The 26,532-nt window shown below is 36.9% G+C and overlaps 1 protein-coding gene and 1 long non-coding RNA gene across 6 annotated transcripts in view; one reads left to right on the top strand and one right to left on the bottom strand.

Annotated features, from left to right (window-relative positions):
• The window catches only part of ulk4 (unc-51 like kinase 4), a 278,515-nt gene that overhangs the window by 14,575 nt on the left and 237,408 nt on the right, over positions 1-26,532 (bottom strand). The window lies entirely within an intron of this gene.
• LOC141378152 (uncharacterized) lies at positions 14,194-20,181 on the top strand. The gene is made up of 3 exons (XR_012391950.1): positions 14,194-15,260; positions 16,457-17,538; positions 17,773-20,181. It is a non-coding gene; the product is annotated as an uncharacterized lncRNA (long non-coding RNA).

The raw sequence follows: 26,532 nt of genomic DNA, 5'->3' as shown, positions 1-26,532 counted from the left end.
ATAAAAGATGACATTTATCAAGACATTTGAACATTCCTAAGAAAAAAAAGAATAATTTATTAGAAATTTTGAGAATTATTTTTGAGAAATTATTCCATGACGATATATGATATAAATTCAGAGAAGCTGAGTCATTGTAAATACAGGCAAGCCCAAAATTATTCATAACCCTGGCAAATTCTGACTTAAAGTTACTTTTATTCAACCAGCAAGATTTTGCACATTTTGGGCTTCTCCTAAGAGAGAATAAGAATATGTACAAGAGGCATCATTGTGGGAAAAATATATATTTCTCAGCTCTTTTTTACCTTTGAACAAACACTTTAAAGTCTGCATGAACCGGAAGCTGCGACTTGTTATTTTTCGTATTGTGATGCAGTTCCTAGAGAAGCAGAATATTAAATGAGAAATCAGTGGGCGTGGCTTGTTTTTTCTGCATTGAGCTGATTGGATGTAGTAAAGTAGAGATTTCATTCAGAAAGATCAAGAAAAGGGTTTGAGGAGAGTTATTACAACCTAACAGACTCCTCCTCCTCACTATTTCTGTTTGTTGTTAAAACTGACAGTGGGAGGGGGCGTGGTTAAACGTGTTAGCCACACCCAATGCCTCAGACAAATGTAATCTGAGAATTTACCTGAAAAACAAAACAAAACAGTAAGTGCATTTTCAGATTTCAGTTGTAGATTACAAGAGCAAGAATTGTTTTTCTTCTTAATGACATGCACAGATAAATTGTTCACCACAAAGCAATGTGTGCTAACCAAATCATAATTGTTAGTTTGATTTTGTGTGGACTTTAAGTCAGAATTTGCCAGGGGTGTGAATATTTTCAGGCTTTACTGTATGTGTATTTGTTATTTAGATAGTGTGCATACACTGTAAAAAATCTGTAATTTTACGGTTTATTTAAGACAGTTTGGGTGCCAGAAAAGAAAACGTAAAATAACGGCCATTAAATTACAGAAATTAACGGTAAAGTAGCAGCTGTTGAATTACAGAAATTTACCAGAAATTTAAATTTAAGTAAATTTCTGTAATTTAATATCCGCTATTTTACGGTAAATTTCTGTAATTTAACGGCTGTTATTTAAAGTTTTTTTTCTGGCACCCCAACTGCCACAAATAAACCAAATAAACTAAATAAATTACAGATTTTTTAGAGTGGACATTTATTATTTAACTAAACAAGTCTTAATTTGACAACTGCACATGCTGTTTGACTGCAATTTAAAAAGTTAAAGGAATTAGATTTTTATTGCACATACATCGAGATTTATACAGACCATATGGTTTTGTAAGCACACATTGCTAGCTTTGTGGTGAACAATCCAACTGTGCATGCCATTAAAAAGAAAATGTTTAATTAAAAGCTGACACTGCATGTTTTCAGTTAAATCCTCAGATTATGCCTTTCTGAGGTTTTGGGCGTGGCTAACATAATTAACCACACCCCCTCCCACTGTCAGTTTTGACAACAAACAGAAATAGTGAGGAGGAGGAGTCTGCTAGGCTCTAGTAACTCTCCCGAAACCCTTTTTCCAGATCTTTCTGAATAAAAAAACAAGCCACGCCCACTTTTTTTCTCCTTTAACAATCCATTTCTCCAGGAACAGCGTCATAATACAGATAAAATGGTCACAGCTTCCGGTTCATGTGAACTTTAAGTAGTATTATTGTACTTAAGTAGTAATTATTTAGTTATTATTAGTACTTTAACCTGATCAAGTCCCTAGCAAACCTAAACTTACGATAAACCTTCTGACAACGAGAGATTCTCACAACTGATAAGAACATAATGCAAAAAAATAAAAATGTTTTCTCTTCAACTCCTTCCTCCGAACCTAAACAAGCTCTGTTGCGCATTTAATATGCAAGCTGTTTCCTAGTTTCCCCACTTCAAAGGCTGACATGGAACAGTACACCCAAGTCCTTGTAATTACCAACTGAATTAACATGCCTATTAGCATATTAGTATAACAGATTCTCAGATGGGGTCTTATGGGAGACTCCAGTGTTCCTTGCACTCGTTCGCTCAAGTGCACGACCCGGCATTCTGTGAAGAGGACAAGATGAGAGGATGTGGAGATGAACCCAATCAATCTACAATCCACAAACACGTGCCACACACAAACACACACACACTTTCATCAGCGGCTGCATAATCAAGCACAATGAACAGATGAGTTTTAACACACTTGTGCATATTGTCCTCATATAATTCAATCCTCTCATAAAAATAACAAGAGACTAAAAATGAGAAGACAAACAGCGTGAAGTTGGTCTGGATGTTGTGTGGGTGAGCAGAAGGAGAATTCTTTGCTAAAAGTGCGTTCTGAATGGATGGTTATGCTTCCTGATGCAAGATGAACATCATTCAAGCTACACTGTAAAAAAATGCATCATTCATGTTATCCAAACACTTCACATCACTGTTTTTACAAATTTAAAGGTGCTGTATGTAAGTTTCTGACTTTTCTAAAGCATAACAATACCATATTATGTTGGCAGATTTTAAAGAAAGATGCTAAGTGAACGTACTTTATCTGAAAAACAATGCTGAAGTCAGATATTCTGCTTTGAAAATGTGCGTTATGTGCTGGAATGTCTGTCTTTGTTTTGGTTATTATATATTATAAAACAGTGTATTTCATCCATTCATTCAGTCAGAAAGGCTCTCAAAGCATGCATCTGCGACCAAAATGTGACCTCCGGTAGACAAAGCAGCCTTCAAAATGAAACGCAGATTCAGAGGTCCACATGAGGTTATTAATTAGCAAATAATATAAATACTATGAACGTAAACGTCAGGCTATATTGTAAACCTGTGTCTTAACAACACGCTACATGACGTGATTTGCAGTGATAAGCAATTTGGCTGTTTGCACCAATCGTAACACGAAATGAATTTAAATACAGCCATTCGGAAGCACAGAATAGTACACTTACTGCACTCCAGCGAAATGGTAAGGTTTAAAATGTAATTAATGCTTATTTATATTATTATACATGCTGAATCACTGATAAGTGTTGGTTTGCACTGAGTCAATGTTCTAAATTTCAATTTCAAACAGTTTATTATCAAGATCTGAGGTGAACTATCTGCTGCTGCTTTCAGTAGTATGGCAATAAATGCCATGTAAAATGGCATTCAAATCCACATTATTAGCATTTAATTTAAAAAGACTTATAAAGCATCAAAATCTTGTCACTCAACAGAAATAATAACCAGTATAGAATATAAAGTAATGCTGCAGTGGAACAATGATGAATATTGTATATGACTCCCATGAGCTTGGAGGACTGCATCCATACATCTCTGCAATGACTCAAATCACTGATTAATAAAGTCAAAATGGCAAAGAAAGTGTTCTTGCAGGACTCCCAAGATTCTCATCAAGATTCTTTGGATTCATTTTCAATGCCTCCTTCATCTTACCCAGACATGCTGGATAATGTTTATGTCTGGTGACTGAGCTGACCAATCCTGGAGCAGCTTGACCTTCTTTGCTTTTAGGAACTTCGATGTGGAGGCTGAAGTATGAGAAGAAGCGCTATCCTGCTGAAGAATTTGCCCTCTCCTGTGGTTTGTGGATCAACTAGAAGTCACGTTATTATTTGTTGCTCTTGCAACTGGGATCGACGACAAGACTGTTGCCAGGTAGTGTATGTTGAGAATCAATGTGCCAAATACTAAAAGTTCCAAAACTACATAGAAAAGAAAAATGAGCAAAAACAAATGCAGCTGCTGCAGTATTTTTGGTACAGATATTTGTAACTAAACTCAGGTAAACATGGAGTAGTTCAGAACAAAAAGTTCAACAACCTTGTACTACTTTTTTTCAAACCTTTCTTTTCACAAGCTTGGTTTACTTTGGCTTCACAAAGTATTGCATTGAGAGAGCACAGAAGTAAAAGAAATCGTGAACAATCGTTCAATTATATAAAGTTGTATACAAAGGCCCAGCTCAAGAGATGGAGTCAGAAGCAAAAGAATCAGACATTTCATTCAACAATACAAAACTTTCTATAAAGTCATGGCATTACCATGTGTGGTATTCAGGTTTGTTATTATGGCATTGCTTAATGGCAAAAGTCAAAAATAAAGACTAAAATAGTTAACTAAATTATTGAAAAAAGTAAGAAGAGGCTAATTATGTCACAGTGAATTGAGGGTTGCAATGGCTCAAGCACTTGTAAACCTGGAAGGCAAAAATTTGAATTCTAACTCAACTCATTTGTGCTTTTTTCTTTCTGATTGCATCAGAGATGGCAGAGAGAACAGCTCCTCGTAAACACTTTTCAGTCAATCGTTCATTCCATTTTCTGTTTAGCTTTAAAACACAAGCTCTGCCATACTCCGTTATTGTTTCTTAAGAGTGTGCGAGCCCTCGCACATTGCGCAGCGAAACACAGACTGAATGGAAGGTCAAAATATCCCTCTACTGCATGGCCAGATGATAGATAGACAACAATCTTTCCTGTCAGAATAAAGCAAGTTTTGACCAAAGAGGATTGTAATCAAGATAAGGATGCATTATTTGTCAGGAGTTTATTTTATTTGGCATCTCCATGTGGACCTGTTTGATACTAAAACTTGTCTAAAAAAAAAAAAACAGATCTTTGCAGTTGCTTTGTAGACTTGATGTGCATATGAGATACATGGGCTTCATATCAGGGGTTCTTAGTTAAAAACTAAATATAAGTAAATATACTTTGAAAGAAGAAGATTCCAGATTTAAGGCTGTGTCTGAAAGCTTTAAAATGCTGCCTTTGTAGGCAACATCCCAAGGTGTAAAGACAATGAGGAACAAATCCAAATTCTGATTTATTTCTGGTCTTCATTTTACTGTATTACAAACATGCACTGTTTTAAACTTGTAAAGGTCATTCTTGAGCTGCAGCTAATCACAGAGAGTTAGATCAGATCTTATAATCCTAGTTTCTTTGTAAATCCTGTCCTGTGGATATGTTTATATGTGTTACTGTGGATACATGTTAATACGCTGCTGTCAATCAATTGTTTGATTGGGGAAAACCTCCCCCCTATGTCACGTTTGGACATTTGGATCCTATTTTAACGCCAAGAAATTAAGAGAAGGGTGTGATGAACTGTGATTAATTATACTAAAAGGATGCAAGCAATTCCAATTTTAAATTCGCAACCAATAGACTGACCAATGAGTCAAATTTGTCAATTAAATTATCTAGAAACTACAAAATACACAATTTGATTATTGTTTCTAAATCATGTACATTCACTTTTCCATTTAATCTTAACCATATCCATCTATGTAATATGGTGATCAGTCTCGGTCTCTGCTGACTCATAAACAGAATGCTTAGTTTCTTCCTTTTTAGCAGCACTTTGGTCACTCAGAACGTAATGTTCCCATTCAGACCCAATGTTTTGTGTGGCCCGGGCGTGAAATGGAGCCCTCTTCCTCTTTAGCCTTTGTACTGTTCTTTGAAAAGCCCTTCATCGTGTGCTGGATCTATTTCTGATATTATAGAGGCAATTAGTGAGGTCTTTGATGGCTTGATAAAAAATGAGTATGCATAGATTTTACAGCGTTGCAATTAATGAATACTAATTAAAAGGCCTTTGTTGACGGTCGGGGTGAGAGATGGATGAGTGAGCTTGGTTTTTCTTGCTTTAATTGAAACCCTTTGTCACTTGCCCACTCGCGTGTGAATAAGTGCTCTCTGTCACTCCGAAAAATAGAACAATGCAAATTAATTTGCGTCATTTGCATAAATAGAACGCTTTTTAGCATAGGTGGGGAAAGGCTCGGATTCGTAAAAACAACCAACCGTCACTCATAAGTTTGTCCGACTGAATAATCTATGCTTGAATGGGTTTATGTCAAATCGGTTTCAGTTCATCAGTCTTTCGTTTTACTGAAAGCTCTACAGAAAGCACAGTGTTGGCTTGTCTTTTTGACGAGGGACTGGGAAGGTGTGATGATTGAAAGGATGTTTGTAAAACTGATTTATCTGGAGTCGTGCACCTCCTATAACACGGTGTTAGAGCCTTACATTTATTAATGTTACTGGATGCATGTCAATCAAAATTCACTTCGACAAATTCAAAGAAAGACGTTTGTACAGAAAACAAGTTGTAGAATTGGTTGTACAGTTCATTTGTCTCTGTCAAATTTAAGATTTGTATATAGTACATAGTCTTAAAAGTGCTTCGATTAAGGTTCCAGATTAATATTACGCACACATATATAACACTTATGCACACTCAAAAAGACTACCCAGGCTCTGACGTTCTGAAAACGTACCGTTATATATATTTCTGGAGAGGGCCAAATACATCCTAGGAGCTATGTTTTTTTATTTTTTTGCAGTTTTTGTTTTTGCGAATGCAGCAGAGGCCAAAGTGTATGCTTTTTGAGATCTCAAATTTCTCTCGCAAGTTCGCTTCGCACCTGCTGTTCTAACGTAAATCCACTAGAGGCCGCTGTCGACTGACTGACTAACTGACTGATTGACTGACCCACACTCCTCCTTCCCTAAACCCAACCAATAGTGTTTTCAAAAGGACTGATTGACCCGCAAAAAAAAAAAATAAAAAGCAATCCAGAAAAAGAAAAGCCCTCGTCTAATTTTTGCCACGTTTTCAGATATTACCACATTCACACCCTGCATTTACTTCTTTATTTTATTTTTTGCTGTCTGTTTTTTTTAACAGCTTTTTGGAACCGTTCTTCGCTAGACTCAAACCCTGTCGATGTGGTCAATTCCGAAATGCAGTCATACGTCCTTCTGGCTACATAATTTGCGATCTCCAGAAATGTATGTAGGGCTACATTTTCAGAACGAGCTTGTGTTGCAAAAAGATTTGGAAATGCCAAAGTTAGTGGATTAATTAAAGCTTATCTTTGTTTGAAATGTATATAACAAGGATACACATGCAAAACTATATTTACCTCTCAGGTTATCAATCAATCTCTCATATATCTATGAAATAATGCACTTTTGGTGAAAGAGATTGTGCATTAACAATTTTTTTTCTGCTACTTTAAATTACTTCCAACATACTTATAATTCAAATTTTTACATGTCTGAGCAGGGCTTGGCAAGAAAAACTGCATTATGGACCAGATCTAGTGATCTCAGTTAAGAAAAGTGTTCTGTCGATTTGTTGTGCCTTGTCAGATCGCCCTACCTCCTATTTAAAAAGTAGGTAGCACATCTTGATGACGCAATTTACTATCCATCAGATCTAGCTACCAGTGTTAATTTTATTGTGGAGTAATGTGATATGAAGCCTTAATATTGCCCAAACCTACTTAATCCTCATTCTCAACACCAGAACCATTAAAAAACAGTGTTGGTAGCATAAACTGATGGGTAGGATAAGATGTCAAGACACCAGGACACAGCAAGCCAACGATCAGCCGCTGAGTAGCATCGGGCTTTCAGTGAACGTCTGTCAGTCTAGTTTGTTCCTCAAATTGCCTCTTATCAGGCTCACATTGGAGGAAGTTTGCCTGCTTTAACACGTAGAATTGACGTCAGTGAAAGAAAGCTATCTTATTGGCTGTTCAGCTATGAATTAGAGCATGAGAACAAACACTGAAGTGACGAGACCAAGCAAACAACGCAAGTCAAGAGGGACTACAAAGAAGCACGGATATCATTTAGTCAGATTTCTTAAATATTTGCAATCTATATGGATTATTTGATTATCAGACATATTTGCGTGAATGCCTCTGTGGGGAGTGAGAAGTACCAACAATATCTCACGGCAATTCGTAACATTTTGATTTAGTGGCTAATTCGCATGAATTCGTACAATCTTAATTGTACAATTTAGTACAATTTGCTAATCCCCCAATGGCGGTGGGTTTTAGGGGTGTGGTTAGGTGCCACACCTCCTTTTAAAAACCGCACATTTTCGTATGACTAAATTTGCATGAATTAGCCACTAAACTGACAAAATGTACAATGTAAATGTTGACAGTCTACTACAACAAGAACAAGCTTAGGAACATGGGAAGTATCATGGTCTAAACAGACTCAGGAAACACTCTCTACCTGATTTAAACATACCCCCCCCCCCCTTTAAATATATTTATTTATTTATTTGTGTATTTATTTTATTTTATTATTTTTTTAAGGGTTGTTGGGAGGGAGAAAGGGGGAAAAAGTTAGCTGTGCCTTCATGATTATTCTTCTGTAATTGTGGAATCTGTTGTGATAAATATCTAATAATAAATAAAATGTACAAAAAAAACCTGCCAAAACGTAAAATAAATACGCTTCCTCGTGAGATGAGGCTGAAATTACTGTGAAAATGGTACGTAAAAGCTGCTTAGTTTGCATTTTGTATGTGTGCAGCACTAGTTTCTGTTTCCCTTTGTGAAAAGGCAATCCAGACTACCACTTGGGGGAATGGAAACATACATCCACACAGACACAGACCATATGTTCAAAATTCTGTCGTCTGTAGTCCATTTAGTGTGTTCACACACAGCTTTTTGGTCCAAGGTGCGGTCAATGCAAATTGACAACATGGTGGTTTTTTACTAGTTCTTCAACTTGGTTTGTCCTGGGCTTTAGGTTTCATGTTCCATCCATTCTCCAATTGCAGGTATGCAAGAGCCTTTCACAGAATTTTGGACCAAAGGCCATGAATCACCATTAGAGTATGATGGTTCAAAAAATTTGAAAGAATTTTGTTAAACCAGTCTAGTCTTTAGCTTTCCCTCTATGGAGAGTGAGGTCTAAAAACCCTGCACTGTACTGACAGACTATTTCTAAAAAGGGAAAACATCTCCCACTACTGACTGAAAAACCGCCAGCTGTGAAGAACCGCAGTGTTATCAGCAGTTGTAAGACTGCAGGTAGTAAGTGCTTACGCTGTGTGATGTGGTCAAGGTTACCTTCCAGTTTGTTAGCAATTTCAAATATTCTGTGCTGATCAAAAAATCTATATTTCTGCAACACTTTTCCCAACCACAAATCCTTCACCTTGGCAAATCTTGGCCCTCAGCTTGTTTCATAAACTCTCATTTGTTTTCATTTGCAATACTTCTGGTATACAGGTATGTACTAACAAGTATACTTTTAGGTATGATGGTTTACGGTTAAGGGTTAGTTCACCTCAAAATGAAAATTCTGTTATTATTACTTATCCTCATGTCTTTTTAATCATTTGAACACAATCTAAGATTATTTTAGATTAGCTCTTCCATTTTCTATAGACATCAATGGTTCAGAGAGGTTCAAAGTCCAGAAAAGGAACCCTGGTAAACATTTATAAAACATTCCATGCAACTTCATCATGTGAAGCTCCAGAAACACTTTTTTAGGCCAAAAAACAACATTGTTCTTGAAGTTTTGTATGATTTTAGTAGACTGGAGTCATATGGAATGTTTGACAATGTTTTTGGTTCTTTTTCTGGACTTTAACCAACTCAGAACCCTTGCTGTCAATAGTGAGCAAGGGAACACAGGGATTTCATCTAAAATATCTTAATTTGTGAAACAAAGCTCTCAGGGCAATAAAAGGACATGAAGGTGAGTAATTAATAACATAATTTCAATTTTTGGGTGAACTTACACTTTAAATTCAATCCTGTTAGTTTAAAAATTATTCATATTAAGAAATCCTAAAAAAATATTCTTATGTTGTGAGGCAACATAAAGAAAATTACACTTACTGTGCTTTATGTAACCCAGGCTCATTATTGCTATGTACCCCTGTATACATTTCTGGAGAGTGTAAAATATGCCCCAGGAGGTGCTTTTTTTTTTTTTTTGCTGTGTTTATTTTTGCGAATCCACCTGAGGCCACTGTTTGTGCTTTTTCAGATCTCAAATTTCTCTCACGAGTGCCACAGCACTGACTGACTGACCAACCGACTAATCCACCACCAATCCGCTCCCTAAACCCAACCAACAGTGTTTTCAAAATCACAGATTAACCTACTCACCCTCTTCCCAAAACCCAACCAACACTGTTTTCAAAAGCAATCTAGAAAAAAAAGCCCTTGCAGCCACCTGATATTTACCATGTCTTACACGCTCTCACTCTGTTTATTTCATTTTTTGCTTTAGTTTTTGTTTCTGGAACAGTTCTTCACCGTACTCAAACCCCGTCGTCATGCTCAACTCATCTCTGCGTCCCGAGTCCGATAACGTATGCGGCAAGCCACTGGTCAAACTGGTAACAGTGGAAAAGCTGTCCACATGAGGGTAAACAGGCAACTGGTAGCGTAAAAGGAAACCGAAGCCGTTGGCGGCGTCAAACCCATTGTAATATTTTTTAAAGACAAAATGCAAACATATTTAGCTCTGGCTACATAATTAACACTCTCCAGAAATGTATACAGGGGTACGTTTCCACAATGAGCATGTGTTGGCTTTATGCATCTAGACACTAGACGTTATTAAGAGCTTTACTACATGTAATAGCTGCAATATTTTCACAATACTAAAAATCATGCACTTGAGTAGGTACTGAGTTAAACCTGGGGCATTACAAACTTTTTTTTCTGCAACTGTGCCGCATACCAGCACCAAAAAAATCTCCCAATGTGTGTCCTGTTCCTGGAGCTGATAATTGTGTGAGATAATGCAGATCTATGCTGATAACAGAAAGCTGGAAAGCATTGTTTTTACTGCAGACATCATGCAGAGCAGATAGTACAGATGGGCTAGAGGACAGATAAAAATGGATAGAGAGAGAATACAGTTTGCTGTGGCGGTGGAAATGGAACATGACATTGACAATGTACCCTCCAAAACCAAACTAGGACAAGGTCAGTGAGGAACAATAGTGCAATTGTTATCACAGCCGAAGACACATTGTTGTTATTCTGGAGGAAGATCTGAGGCTTCCCTTTTAATTGCTGCATGAGATTTATATTGTTAAAGTATACCAGCATAGTATAAGGTTTAGCTGTAAACTCTTGAAATGGATGTAGGCAGGAATGTGACCATGATGACTTGACTTTATTTGATTATGTACTTAATGTGGTGGCACGGTGGCTCAGTGGTTAGCACTGTCACCTCACATCAAAAAGGTCAGAGCTGAGACTTTGCATGTTCTCTCCTTGTTGGTATGGGTTTCTACCAGGTGCTTTGATTTCCCCCACGGTCCAAAGACATGTGCTATAGGTGAATTGAGAAAACAAAATTGGTCATAGTGTGAATGTATGGGTGTTTTCCAGTACTGGGTTGCGGCTGGAAGGGCATCCGCTGCGTAAAACATAGGCTGGAATAGTTGACAGTACATTCCGTGGTGGCGACCCCTGATATATAGGGGACTAAGCCAAAGGAAAATGAATGAATAAATTCACCTAATGTTATTGCAAGACTCCAGTTTTGAGATGTCGAAAACTTATATCAGGGAGCTGGAAAGTATATCCAGGCAGATCAGATTGTCCTAGCATTGTAAAACACAGGCAAAAAGTCATATGAGAGTCAGAGTGCCTTTATGATTCAACCAAGTAGAGCAGCGAATTTCAAGAAGAGGAGGGGGCCCAACACTGAACCCTGAGGCACCCCGGTGGTTAGGTGATGTAACTTAGATGCCCTTCACCTCCAGGAAGCCTTGAAAGATCTGCCTGTGGGGTAGGGCATTTTTAACATAAACACGAGGAGCGCAAGCCCCACAAGTAATACAGAAGGCACCGCAGGAAAGATGATCGCCAATAACTGAACAGGAGAATTCTGTCAATCCAAGCAAAGTTACTCCTCCTTCCCGTTCCCAGCCTCATTGACGATTCAGCTCACACCTTCGTCTGTGACCAGTAGCGAGGCATCCAGCCCTGATGGTTCATCTTTCGAAAACAAGTTTTGCCCATGGAGGAGTGTGCAAATGTATGTTTGTGAGCGCAGGCCGGTGGCCCGAGGCACCGTACCTGGGTCAATACTCTTTCATGCTGCAGCTGGGCTGAGCGACGAGGCCATTGTTGCTACTGTCACGCTGTGAGGGGCTCCAGTCGGCAGGGGTGGCCACAGCCGAGCTAATGAGCACGCCTCCGAGTCCCAGGAGTGGGAGCTTGCCGTGCAAAAGTGTGTGCATGTGTTTGTGTGAGCGAGCGTCTGCTAGCACCACTGTCCTGCTCCTCCTCCTGCATTATTCATGCACTCGATACACACTGCCACATTCTGCTATCCTGAGAGCATCGTGTGATGTGTATCTCAGGGAATGTCTCACTACCTCCGTCCCTCGCTGTCTCCTCGTTCGCCCCTTTCGTTGTCACAGACGACTCGGTGAACTGATTGAGAATGTAGAACAGCAGCCACACTCGTGTCCTTGTGGTCCGGGGCTCGTCACAGTAGGGATGGCGAAAATCATAATGATGGGAACCGTGTTGGTGGGCTTTCTGCTACTTTATATTGACAGGTTAGTGGAGAAGGGCCAAATAAACGGGGGAAAAAAACAGAATGGTGCGGGTTCGAACGTGGGCTGGCCACAAGAGAACCATAGTATAGTCCAGCATGATGTAGCATGCAAGGCCATTCTGTCTTCGTTACAAATGTTCCATGTACTTACTCCCCTAATTACTATCAAGTAAGCGTAATTATATGCAATTATCCCAAAACCCAATTCTAAAGATAACCTCTGTCATTATTACTCAGTAATATGACTATATTACAGTCATATTAATAATAATAATTAATAATAGTTAATTCCTTACATTTATATAGCACTTTTCTGGGCACTCAAAGCGCTTTACACATAGGGGGGAGTTTCCTCATACACCACCAGTGTGCAGCATCCACCTGGATGACATGACGGCAGCCATTTTGCACCAGACCGCACACCACACACCTGCTGATTGGTGGAGAGGAGACAGAGTGATGAAGCCAATTATGATATGGGGATGGTTAGGAGGCCATGATGGACAGAGGGCCAGTGGGCAAATTTGGCCAGGATGATGAGGTGAAACCCCTACTCTTTTTTTGAAGGACATCTTGGGATTTTTAATGAGCACAGAGTCGACAGATGCAGTCATTTATATGACTCATCTGCGATTCTCTCAGATAATTTATACTGTGTTATTGTTACTCACTTGAACAAGCACTGATTTGCCTGTGATTTCAGGCATTTGTCAGCGATTTCTCAAAACCTGGCGGCGAGTCAAAATCTAGGCTAAAATCATGCATTCTGAACTCGGCATCAAAATAAGGTCTAGATGCTGGTTACTTCAAACAATAAATTCATTACTAATTACATTATTTATCCATCAATTTTTTAAGTCTTATAAATCCTTTATTTATCAGGGGTCACCACAGCGGAATGAACTACCAACTATTCTGGCATATGTTTTACACAGCGCTCTCCCAGGCGCAACCCAGTACTGGGAAAATTAATTATTAAAATTGTATTTAAATTACTTTTCTAATTACCTTACCTGAAAAGTAACTTAGTCACTCACTAAGTAATTTATTATTTAACTCAATACTAAAATTCAACATGCATAGAGAATAGAAATTAAAGTCAATTATTACTTTTACACTAAATTACTTAAACACTTAAATTACATTTAATTACTTAAAAACTAAATTAAAAAACACGATATGCATCAAAACTCAAAACGTGTCAACGTAATATATATATATATATATATATACTGCGAAAAATTTCCTTGCACTACTAAACATCATTTGGGAAATATTTAAAAAAGAAAAAAAAATTAAAAGGGGGGCTGATAACTCTGACTTCAACTCTATGTTCAACATATATATATTATACTTAAAAATACAGTTATTCTGCTAAATACATTTGTAAAACAACAAAAAATACAATCAATTACTCTGGTTTACTGAATTGATTTACACAGAACTGTTTATGTACTGTTGCAACCAGTTTTGGAAGTAATGCATTACAAGTAACGCGTCATTCGTAATAATATTACTTTCTAAGTAACGAGTAAAGTAACGCATAACTTTTTTTTTAGTTGAATTAATAAGCTTTTAAAAATAAATCATTGAATTACATCACAATGAATCACGGAGTCAATGACAGAACGTGTTCATTATTTTAAACGCATCGAAGAAAAGGAAAAGTTGATTAAAGTCTCAATGAACAGTGACTTTACTTAAGACAAATAGTACAAAAAAAGCAATCACATTGCATTAAACCTTTGATAATCCGTATAGCTCCGTATAGCTCTGGAATCTGAAAGTTCTCAGATAACATTATCATAAAATATATATATATTTTTATGTGTGTTTAAAGGTAAATAAAGGTTATATAGTGCACTGTTAATTGTAGAGCTTCTCTATTAAAAAAAGAAAGAAAAATAAAACAAGTTCTGAAAGGGATCAAGCCTCAGCCAGGTAATGAAAAGTAACTCAAAAGTGACGTAAAGCATTACTTACAATACAAAGTAACTAATTAACGCAACTAGTTACTTTTTTAGCGAGTAACTCAATAATGTATTGCATTACTTTCAAAAGTAACTTTCCCCTACACTGATTTTCAACTGTAATTAAAATATTATAAATGATAATTAAATGACTTACTTTCCTTTACTTGCCTTTTTCAGCAGAAAAGTAATTTAATTAAAGCAACTAGTCGCTTTGTGAGTAATTACGCCTACACAAACTGTAAAATAAAACGATGTTTGAGATCTACAGATATGGCTTAGGCCTACTACAAGTACTTTTAGGATTTTTTTTTCATCTGTTTTATTTCCAGGGTGGAAAAAAATTCTCAACAATTAATTCACAAGTTTTGCATGCATCCTAAGTGCCACAGTAATAACGATGCTCCCTTCACCAACTAATCAGGGCTTTGTGTTTAATGCAGCTAATTGGTTATATTGCAGGAAGTCAGAAAAAGTTGAAGCGACTCAAACTCCTACAGATTCACAAATAAAGCAGTGGTATCAAAAGGCGGGAGGTTATGAAGGAACAAACAGTATCATTCGCCTGTGAGAAGGAAGCTAATTACTCATGCTCAACGTGGATCAGAGCGGAGCAGTATTCTCTAGAGACTGAATCATTAGGTAGAATCAGACATGACAATAAAATACCGCGCATGCAGCAACACATCAGAGGGATGCCAGGAGAGTGTATGTGTGTGTGTGTTTGTAAGAAACGCCCGACAGAGTGATTTATCTCCAGCAGTCTCGGAAGGCAGACAGCAGATGAGGGCAGTAATGTGACCAGGTCATTTCATTCCATTAGCACTGCGGTGACGGAGCCCGGGTGTAATTAGGACAGGGACAGCAAGTCATGAATCAAAGAGGACCATTTAAAACACACAAACAACAGACATGCTTAAAGGGTCACGAAACACCAAAACACATTTTTTGAGCTATTGACAGTCGTATATGTGTCCCACACTGCTAAAAACACTATTAGGACACCTATATTTCACTAAAAAGTGTAAATTGGTTGTTTTTGCGTTATTTCAAGCAAATTCGTACTTCCTGTTTGAAACGAATTTTTGAAGCTGCGTCACGGTCATGACATAATAGTGTGTATTCCAGCGTGCAGACTGGGCGTCTGTGCCAGAGTGTGCCTTATTACGTGTTACAGTGTGATGCATTAATGCATGAGTAAGCCTTGGTTCAAACCAATCAGCGCGCTCTATTGTGCAACTTCATTAATATTCATTAGTGTCACCGTCTTTACACCACAGAGACGCCACGTTGTGTTGGCAAAACAAGCGTGAAGTGTTGCTTTTCAATTTTGCTGCAGTTAAGTTTCGTTTTCATTTTCTCTCTGTGAGAGCTCAGACTCACGTGTGGATTAACAGTGTACGCGACGCGCGACAACAATAACTTACGTGTCTAAGGGGGATTATTGTTTACCTGAGAGCTGTTCTCATCTGCAAACGCTGAGATCCAGATTCCGGATGTAGTCTTCTCTTCAGACGCGGCTCTAGTTGCTGGTGATTGTTCTGTCTCTACAGATTTGGTAAGTGAGCGACCAGTGCTCTTTGTTTATTCAGTTTGTTCGTTTCGAATTAAGTTAACTATTGCACTGAGGGCTAACATGTTAGCACCGCATTTTGTGACCGGAATAACACACGCGGCTTTCTGACGTTACCTGCCGTGTGCGTCTAAGTTTCCGGGAAATGCGGAGTTTTTTTCTGTCATTCGCCGTGCGGTATCAAACATTGCATGAAAAATACACGCTTAGAGCAGGTCCTCGAATCAAATATCGCGTTTGTCGCGAGGGACATGAATGAATTCCCTGAATGAAAGAGCCAAACTGCAGTTAAAGTCCACCAGTTAATAATTTGGCAAATAATTCCACTACAGATGTCCATGTAGGTTAAACACCATCTCTTTCTCCTGTGTGTGTATTTTGACTGAAACTCGCGCGTGCCCAAATAGACACTCCCACACCCTCCCACTTTAGTTCCTCCGACACTCCCCCCTAAACAGAGCTGGACACCCCCACTTTTCTGACTTTTTCCAAAGTGGAGGTGTGAAAACACCCTGCTGAAACGAGGGGGTTTCATGGCCCTTTAAGTGCATACAAACACACACAAATCCCAACCACCCATGTGTGCCTCATGAGCTTCTTTGGAATATTCGCACCCGGCTTTCAGTTTCTATCCGACTTGAGACAGAGATTTCTCTGTAAAACTAAATGTGGAGGGGGCTATTTTCTCTTTAAGGAGAAAGCATTTGTAATTTGCATGTTGTCCAAAATCAAGAACATCAAACACAATCTTGGTCAATTGTTTTTTTTTTTAAACTAATTTTCTACTCATTGATTGTGAACAGTTCGATCACTTTTGCACTGCCTTGTGTACACAAATAAAATAAGTCAGGTCACGTGAATAAATTGATTCGAAACACCAGGTCAAGTAGTGACTAAAGTGATTCGAAACACCCAGGTCACGTGACTAAAGGGGTTCAAAACACCCATGTCACATGATTAAAGCAATTAGAAACACCGAGGTCATGTGACTCAAGCGATTAGAAATATCTAAGTTACGTGACTAAAGCAATTCAAAACATCCAGGTCATGTGACTAAAGTGATTTTAAACACCCAAGTCAAGTGACTAATGTGATTCGAAACACCCAGGTCACGTGAATAAAGCGTTTCGAAACACCCAGGTAATGTGACTAAAGTGATTCAAAACACCCATGTTACGTGACTAAAGCGATTAGAAACACCCAGGTCACGTGACTAAAGCGATTTGAAACACCCATGTGACATGACTAGTGATTCGAAATACCCAGGTCACTTGACTAAAGCGATTCAAAACATCCAGGTCATGTGACTAAAGTGATTTGAAACACCCAGGTCATGTGATTAAATTGATTTGAAACATCCAGGTCATGTGACTAAAGTGATTTGAAACACCCAGGTCATGTGATTAAATTGATTTGAAACATCCAGGTCATGTGACTAAAGTGATTTGAAACACCCAGTTCACATGACTAAAGTGATTCGAAACAACAATGTTCTGGATCGCTTTAGTCATGCAACATCCAAGTCATGTGACTAAAGCACTTCGAAACACCCATATGACATGACATGACTAAAGTGACTGGATCTGAAACATCCAAGTCATGTGACTAAGGCATTTCGAAACATTCAGGTCACGTGACTAAAGTGATTTGAAACACCCAGTTCACAAGACTAAAGTGATTCGAAACACCCATTTCACATGACTAAAGCGATTCGAAACAACAATGTTCTGGATCGCTTTAGTCACGCAACATCCAAGTCATGTGACTAAAGCACTTCGAAACACCCATATGACATGACATGACTAAAGTGACTGGATCTGAAACATCCAGGTCATGTGACTAAGGCATTTCGAAACATTCAGGTCACGTGACTAAAGTGATTTGAAACACCCAGTTCACAAGACTAAAGTGATTCGAAACACCCATTTCACATGACTAAAGCGATTAGAAACACACATGTGACATGACATGACTAAAGTGACTGGATCTGAAACATCAAGGTCATGTGACTAAAGCATTTCGAAAGATTCAGGTCACGTGACTAAAGTGATTTGAAACATCCAAGTCATGTGACTAAAGCATTTCGAAACATCCAGGTCACGTGACTAAAGCGATTTGAAACACCCAGGACATTAGACTTAAGCGATTCGAAACACCCAGGATATTTGACTAAAGCGATTAGAAACACCCAGGTCACGTAACTAAAGCATTTCGAAACACCCTGACTAAAGTGATTCGAAACAGGAACGTCTGTTTGCAGTTTTTGCATGACTCAAACCCCATCATTGTGGTCAACTCTGCATCGTATCCCAAGCCCGTCTAAGTATGCGGCGAGCTAGTGGGCAAGCTAGTAACTTAGTGGTAGCGTGAAAACGACAGAAGCCGTTGGCGGCGTCACACCGCCCCGTAGCGTTCGTTTTAAAGATTAAATGCAGCCAGACGTACCTCTGGCTACATAATACACACTATCCAGAAATGAAGACAGTGGTATGTCTCCACAATAAGCCTGCGTTGGAAATGCCCTTATTTGATCATTTATTACATATTGTAATATTGTGATATTGAAGATGCGCAATTACGATATTGCGGGCACATCAAAATACAGTAAATGAATTATTTAAACTTTTAGAGTGCCTTTAAGAATATTCAGATCATTGTATTGGCATTGGCTGTTTATCACAGTGCCACATGTGTTGAGACTTAATAAGAAGTTTATTTTCAAACCTACAACAATAAAAATGCTGTGATTATTTATATGCCTATTTTTATTCGTTAACTCTGTGCAGTAAGGTTTTCGATTGTTTAAAGTCAGTTAATTGTCAATGTAATGACAACTACAAAAGCATTTATTAATCTTGGGTGATGTTAATTTCATAATTAATGCCTAATAACGTTGTAATAAAAGTTGTAACAGATGTACTAAATGGAGTTAATAACAAATCAAGTTGTATTTTTTATGATTACTTTTAACATGACTATATATTTCATTGTTGATTTTTAATGCATGAACTAATGTTCACCAATGAGACTTTATTATAAAGAGTTGTAGATTTTACTTTAGAATCCAATTTAATTTGCTTAAAACATTGGTTTACCCTGAACACAGGTAAAATAAAGTATATTTTGCTAGTATGTTTAGCATATACCGGTTAAAGTAAGGCTAAGGTCATGTAATTGGTTTCTATTGTCTACATTGTGATGGTTTCCTAATGACGCGATATTGTGCATTACCTGTGTGATTCTGTTTGGGCCTTTTTTCCTGCCATTGAACTGGGTGGCTAGTGTGATGTTTGATGCAGGGGGCGGATTTATGGTGGAGTGCAAGCTATTGGCTCTAGAGAGGAATTGCGGCATGATTTGCTGTTTACCTGATAAAGTGTAAAAGCTGCTACTCTTCCTTTTGTTGCCAGTTGAAGTAGTTTGCTTTGACATTTGTGTTGACTTTCTATTCAAATTGATCAATTCATACTTAAAAACTACAAACTGGTACCATTACGCAAACATTGATTTCTCAAAGATTAATGCTGTACACTTTACACGACTGCATGACCTTTTAAAAACCATGCACCGTGCAAATCCCATAGGTTTGCACAGCTCAACATAAGAAAGGTCAGCTCTTTCCTATAACTTCTGTCCAGGCTCTTGTCCTTTCTGGGCTGGACTATTGCAACACTCTTCTGGCTGGACTTTCATCATGTGCAATCAAACATCTACAAATGATTCAAAGTGCTAGGCCATGACTGATCTTCAACTCTCTTTATCTCCCTGCGCTGACTAGCGGCTGTTGCTCGCATCAAGTTCAAGGCATTGATGTTTGCTTTCAGAACAGCCCTGGGATCTGCAGCCTCCTACTTCCACTTGCTCTTATGACTCTACATGCCCTCCTGAAGCCTGCAGTCAGTGAATGAACGCCGTCTCGTGGTTTCATCACAGAGAGGCACACAAACAAATCACTTTCCAGAACCTTTTCATTTGCTGTTCCCTGCTGGTGGATTGATCTTCCCATCCCAAAGGTTAAGACCCTGACAATATTCAAGGGACAATTGAAAACCTGTCTCTTTTGTGAGCACATTACTTCATCACTCCATATTCTAGCAATAACAAAATATTTCTTTCAGTAAGACTTTAAAGTAACAATTCTTTTACTGGCTTATTACCTGCTTATTTTTAAGATTTTAACTGTTTATTAGCACTTATGAAGTATGATCTTATTTTACATCCCAACAACTAACTTGCTAACTGTTATTAAGCAGTTAGTTAGACATTTATTGGGCAAAAAAATCCAAAAATAATGGAGTTTAATAAATTAATTAAGTTCCAGAATGAAAATCAACAAATAATTTAATAATAATTGTTATTATTATTATTTTATTATTATTAATTTAATTTATAATAATTTAATTTATGTTAATTTATGTATTGATACATTTTTGAGTAAAAACATATGATTTTTAGCCACCAAAAAGCTTGCATCCTCTCATTTTTTAAAGAAAAGCACTAAATAGTTTGCTCGGTAAGACTCGTATTACTTAGCTGGGATTGTTTAACGTTCTTAAAGTTCAAACAATGGACCCTCTTCACGAGACATCAGCATCTTAATTCCTTTAAAGTTTTTAATATCTTGATTTAAAAAACAAACAAACTTATATACACTATCTGATAAAAGTCTTGTCGCTTATCCAAGTTTTAGGAACAACATAATTACTTGATTTTAGTTGATCATTTGGTATCAGAAGTGGCTTATATGAAAGGCAAAGACCTCTTTATTTATTTATTTATTTATTTATTTGACCAAAGTAAAATATGATCATTCCTTGATTTTTAATTATTTAATTAGGACAGTAAGATCTGACTTTGCTCAGACAAAAGTCTTGTCACTTAACAGAAATAATGTACAGTATAGAGTAAGTCATGCTTCAGTGGAAAAAGAATGAATATTGTGTCTGACTCCATCATGAGCTTGGAGGACTGCATCCATACATCTCTTCAATGACTCAAATCACTTATTAATAAAGTCATCTGGAATGGCAAAGAAAGCGTTCTTGCAGGACTCCCAGAGTTTCTTTGGATTCAACTTCAATGTCTCCCAGACATGCTCAATAAGCTTGTTTTAAAAAACCAAAATCATATTTTACTATTATTGAGAAAATAAAAGGCAAACAACTTGCGTTTCTGTGGTACCAGATAGTAAGTTGTTTGCCTTTTATTGGTGTTGTGATTCAAGTTTATCCTCAGCACTGCACATGTGCATTTGTCGAACTTCCTTTAGTTTCAATTAATTTTATTTAATTAATTTTGCTGTAAAAATGTACAATAAAAATGGAATTGTAATTGTATTTTCAATAGGAAATTGATTACTAGTAACAGTTTTAACAGTAAAATATTATTGAAGGGAGACAGCTGAAGAGCCACATGTGGCTTAAAAGTCGTATGTTCCCTACAACTGACTTAAAGGAATAGTTCACAAAAAACTGCCATCATTTACTCACCCTTTGCTTTTTGTTTGTTTGTTTTATTTCAAAAGAATGTAGAAAACCTGTAACAATTCACTTACATTGCATTTGTTTTCCTACTATGGACGTCAATGGTTAAAGACGGTTTCCAACATTCTTCAAAATGTCTTTTTGTGTTGTAATGGAAATGTATTTTTAGATGAGCTTTATATGTTAGAAACTTGTCTAAGACTCATTATTACATGTGTGTGTATCTGTGTTCTCCATATGTTCATCATAAAACCTATGCGTACATTTTTATAGATATCTATATTTCTTTAGGTGAAAGCTTTTTCATTATCCTAAGAAGGATGTGTGGTTGTTATGAGCATATCGCACGAACAGCAGAAGACGCCTGACGTAATTGTAGATGAGGCATTATTGGGAGTTGACCTCGTAAGCAGTACAAACCAGATAAAAGGGTGAAAACACTTGACTTCAGTATCTCACTCTGCAGAAACTGTTGTTGCTGTATGACTGTGATCTTCTTTATAAAGAATAAAACTTGTAAAAGACATCCCGGGTAAGACTTTGTTTATTGACCACTGAGAGAGCCTCCTTAGAGAAAATAGCCACAACAGTGTTCAACAGAAAATAATATGGCTTGGAACAAGTAAAGTCTAAATAAATGTTTTATTTCTAAATAAATACAGTTTCTTTTCTTTTTCAAATATTTCCCAAATTTTTCACAGTATTTCCTATAATATTTTTTTCTTCTGGAGAAAGTCTTATTTGTTTTCTTTCAGCTAGAATAAAAGCAGTTTTTAATTTTTAAAACTATTGTAAGGTCATTATTATTAGCCCCTTTATTGATTCTCTACAATCACTATACAATAACTTGCCTTATTACCAGAACTTTCACAAAAAAACCTAATTAACCTAGTTAAGCCTTTAAATGTCACTATAGGCTGAAAACTAGTATCTTGAAAAATATCTAGTCATATATTATTTACTGTCATCAAAGCAAAGATAAAAGAAATCAGTTATTAGAAATGAGTTATTAAAACTATTATGTTTAGAAATGTGTTTTAAAAAAGGTGTTTTAAAATCTTCTTCCCATTAAACAGAAACTGGAGAAAAATATACAGGGGGGCTTATAATTCAGGCTGACTCCTCTTTCATTTCGGGGTGAATATATGCAATTATGCAGTCAAAGTGACCGTAATGCACATCAATAGCCAATATCAATAGTTAAGAGCAAAAGTGATGAAGCAGCAAACCTCTATTCTGAATATACTCCAGGATCAATAGAGAAGCACCAGTCAACAGTATGCTTAAACACATATTACACTATACATAAGTTCAAGTGCTACACCTAAACATAGAGGGAAAAAAAACTCAGCACATTATGTACATCTCCCTCTAATTCCAGTATGAGAGACACAAAGGCAGGTGGAGACAGTAGAAGACAGACAGATAAAAGGAGAGACGGTGTTAAAACAACAGAAGTGTTGTGATCTGGCTCGATGACACTAATGAGGCCTATAATAGCTCTTGATGGAGGGAGAAGATCCTGCGGGGCAGAGACGAGGGTGGCTGATCAACGGAGAGAGAGAGAGAGAGAGAGAGAGAGAGAAATGAGGCTTCCACACAAGCAGATAAAATGCTGAAGAGCACATTACACTGTAGATGATGAAATACCAAATAAAGAAGGGTATAGAAAGACAAAGAGAAAGCGAGGAAGGGGAGGAAAAAGTAGATGGGGATTGGGGATAGCAGATCAGTAGTGCACTTTAGGTTTTCTGTGTATTTTACTAGCAATCATTCACAGTGCTCACCATAAATGAGTACACCCCATTTTCAAAATCAATATTTTTATCCATTTCTCAGTGAATATAGGCAGTGTATTTTGGAGCGTTTAAACAAAACAGATTTATTAAACAGATATATTTATTCAGATAATATTTTAGTCACCAAACATATTTAGAAATCGAAAGATAATACAATTAAATACAAGCAAAATATTGCAAAGAATAATTATAGCCTACAGAATTTCAACTCAATTAAAAAAAAAAAAATTCTTCTACTGATTTTTCCTCCTTTTTAAAATTTAATATTTTTCTAGAACATATAGATTTGGCTGTACTAGTTTTTGGACTGTTATTGTAAGTTATTTTGTTAGATAAGCTCCAGATTTGGCTTCAGTACTGACTATTCTAATGTATATGCACTAATATGATATTGTATAGCTTCCTATTAAAACTATGAATTTAAAAGATAGATTTGTGAGGGGTGCACTTATTTATGCTGAGCACTGTATATGAAGACAATGAAGTGGGAAACCATTTTGTAAATCTGGTCTGATCACACTAAAGATCACACATATAATGCTTTCCTTGTGGTTTTAATTAGAGATTTTGGGTCGGCGGTTTCACCAAAAAGTCTAGCATTTTATTTCATAGTAATAATACAGTATATTTAACATTATAGTTAATTTAAATAAGTGGTTATTCCAGAAAATCAACAATAGAGGTTAGAATAAATAACTTTAAATACTTTAAGGACTTCACTTTTTGTTCTATTATTCAGACTTTGTTAAATATACAGTAGGGAAAATAAGTATTGAACATGTCATGTTTTTTTCTGGGAATAATATTTCTAAAGAAGTTGTTGCCATGGAATTGAACCAGATTTTGGTAAAAACCCAAACAATACAAACATAAATATAAAACAAAACAAAAAATATCTGAAAAATGTGTTATGTTTAATAACAAAAAAATGACACGAGGAGAACGTGCTGAACTACTGAAATGTGTTTAACACTTTATATAAGTCTATTTTTTAATGATGACAGCTTAAAGACACCTCTCATATGGAGAGGGGTCTGGATGCAGACCTGGTGCAGTGCAATCTGAGCTGCATCTAATGCTTTTTAATGCGCTCACCTAACCCTACCCGTCACAGTGACATCACTCACTCCATTGAGTGCATTGAGTCTGAGATTGCATAGCTGAGTGATACAATCGCAGCTTGCATCATGAAGGCTGCATCCAGATACTATTGCTAATATGGAGAATGAAGTCACATGCATTGCTCAGGCGTGTGTAAAACACTTCAACAGTGTAAAAATATTGATGGTTCTGTGGGTCTCCTCTATTAAATCAGAGCTTTATTTTGTATTTTCTATTAGATTCTGGTCAGTTGATTGGCTGGGCCATTCTACAGCTTGATTTTCTTTCTCTGAAAGCATTTGAGAGTTTCCTTGGCCCTGTTTTGGGTCATTGCTGAAATGTCCACCCTGGTTTCATCTTCATCATCCTGATAATGAAGATGTTGGACTGAAGCAGCTGATATTCATTTACACTGAGGAAGGGCAGAGTGTTGCTGAAGAACTACTGAGAGATTTCAGCTGCTGTCTGGGCTTTTACTGCCTTTCTACACTTTCCTTTCTTCATGTGTTCAACACTTATTTCCTGCGTCATTTCATTTTATTACTCATAACTTCATTTGTAAACTAATTTGTTTTGTTTTCTGTATATAGGATTTCTTTGGTTGTTACCAATATCTAGGGAAAACTTCAAGTCAACGTCACATTTAAAAATATGTTTTCAGAGAAAATGGTGATGTGTTCAATACTTATTTTCCTCGCTGTAGTAGAAACATAGGACTTTTGGCACTTTTTTTGTTTTTGCTCAGCTGGTGACAATATATTTTCTGTTTTTGTATGTGCATGTTTTTTAAGTGTTAATTTAAGGGGTTTTAAGTGTTAGTTTAGAGGTTAATTTACAGTGTGAGGTTTATAATTTATATTCCCTGGAAATGTTAGATTTTCTCAATAAATTAAAGGCTTGTCATTTTATGACCCCTAATGATGTTTTGTTCCTAAATAAAACCAATTGTTTTTCCTTTTCTCTCTTTTCTTTTTTATTAATGCAACAAAGTAGCCCCTAACGTTCTCATGCAAAAGGCACTAGGACCCAGCGGGAGGCTGTTTGGGTGTGATATTGCAAGAAAAAAAAGTATAAACATATTGGTGACGTGCAGTTCAGTCAATAAGTCAATCAACTAACTCATTTTTTTCAGTGCATTGATTGTTCATTTAAAGAATAACAATGTGCAGTAGCAAAATAAACACTGTAAATCTTGATTTCACCGACTTTTACTGAGGGATATTGTACACTGACTTATTCTGTACTCACAATCGCAGTTTCAGAGTTTAGCTAAATCACTTGTAAAATTTGACCTTAGATTGCTGACCCGATCTTACTACGAGCGCTCCAATCAACACTTCCCTCATGATCATGTGAGTTAGCCATGCCCACTTACATGTTAAGGTATACATACAGTAAAACTTCAATTGTGGTTAACAATTTATTCGGCCGTACCAAAAAATGAGGTATAAATGTTACAAAAGATCATTTATTTTAATCATGCAAAAAGTATCGCCGCAAACAATGTTTAGATATAAAGAAAGCAGCAATCATGTTTTAATTGCTGTCAATGATTTCACACTGCTGTAGAAGTGTGTGAAACCGAGAAGCGATGGTGGAGCCATTCTAAACACAGAGCGGTAATATAACCTTAACTAAAGAAGATTTCTCTCTCTGTCTAGACTGGATTCCTCATCTGAAGCTCAGAGTAACTTGAGGTCTGTGTGCTTTCTCATGAGAAGGGGGAAAATGATGCAATCAATGAAAGGATAGCAACATGACGAGCAAAACCACACTGCCAGTGTGACAACACTCCTCTGCACTGATTGTTCCATAAACTTTACAATGTCAGGCTTCCCACACATTTGAGCAATTCATATATACCCACCCACCCACACACACACACACACACACACACACACACACACACACACACACACACACACACACACACACACACACACACACACACACACACACACACACACACACACACACATACATAGAGTTGAAGTCAGAATTATTAAAATTTTCAAATATTTTCAAATATTTCCCAAATGATGTTTAACAGGGGAAAGTATTTTTCACAGTATTTCTGATAATATTTTTTCTTCTGAAGAAAGTCTTATTTGTTTTATTTCGGCTAGAATAAAAGCAGTTTTTATTTTTTAAAAACCAATTTAACTGAATAGGACATAGTATTTCTAGCTCCTTTGAAACTGAAAATATTGTATGTTTGTCTTTCTTTTGTTGCATGCTT

Source organism: Danio rerio, chromosome 16, assembly GCF_049306965.1.
Source record: "Danio rerio strain Tuebingen ecotype United States chromosome 16, GRCz12tu, whole genome shotgun sequence".
In the NCBI taxonomy this organism is placed as follows: Eukaryota; Metazoa; Chordata; class Actinopteri; order Cypriniformes; family Danionidae; genus Danio; species Danio rerio.
The sequence above is the reverse complement of the archived record's forward strand: the minus strand, read 5'-3'. Positions and strand labels throughout refer to the sequence as shown.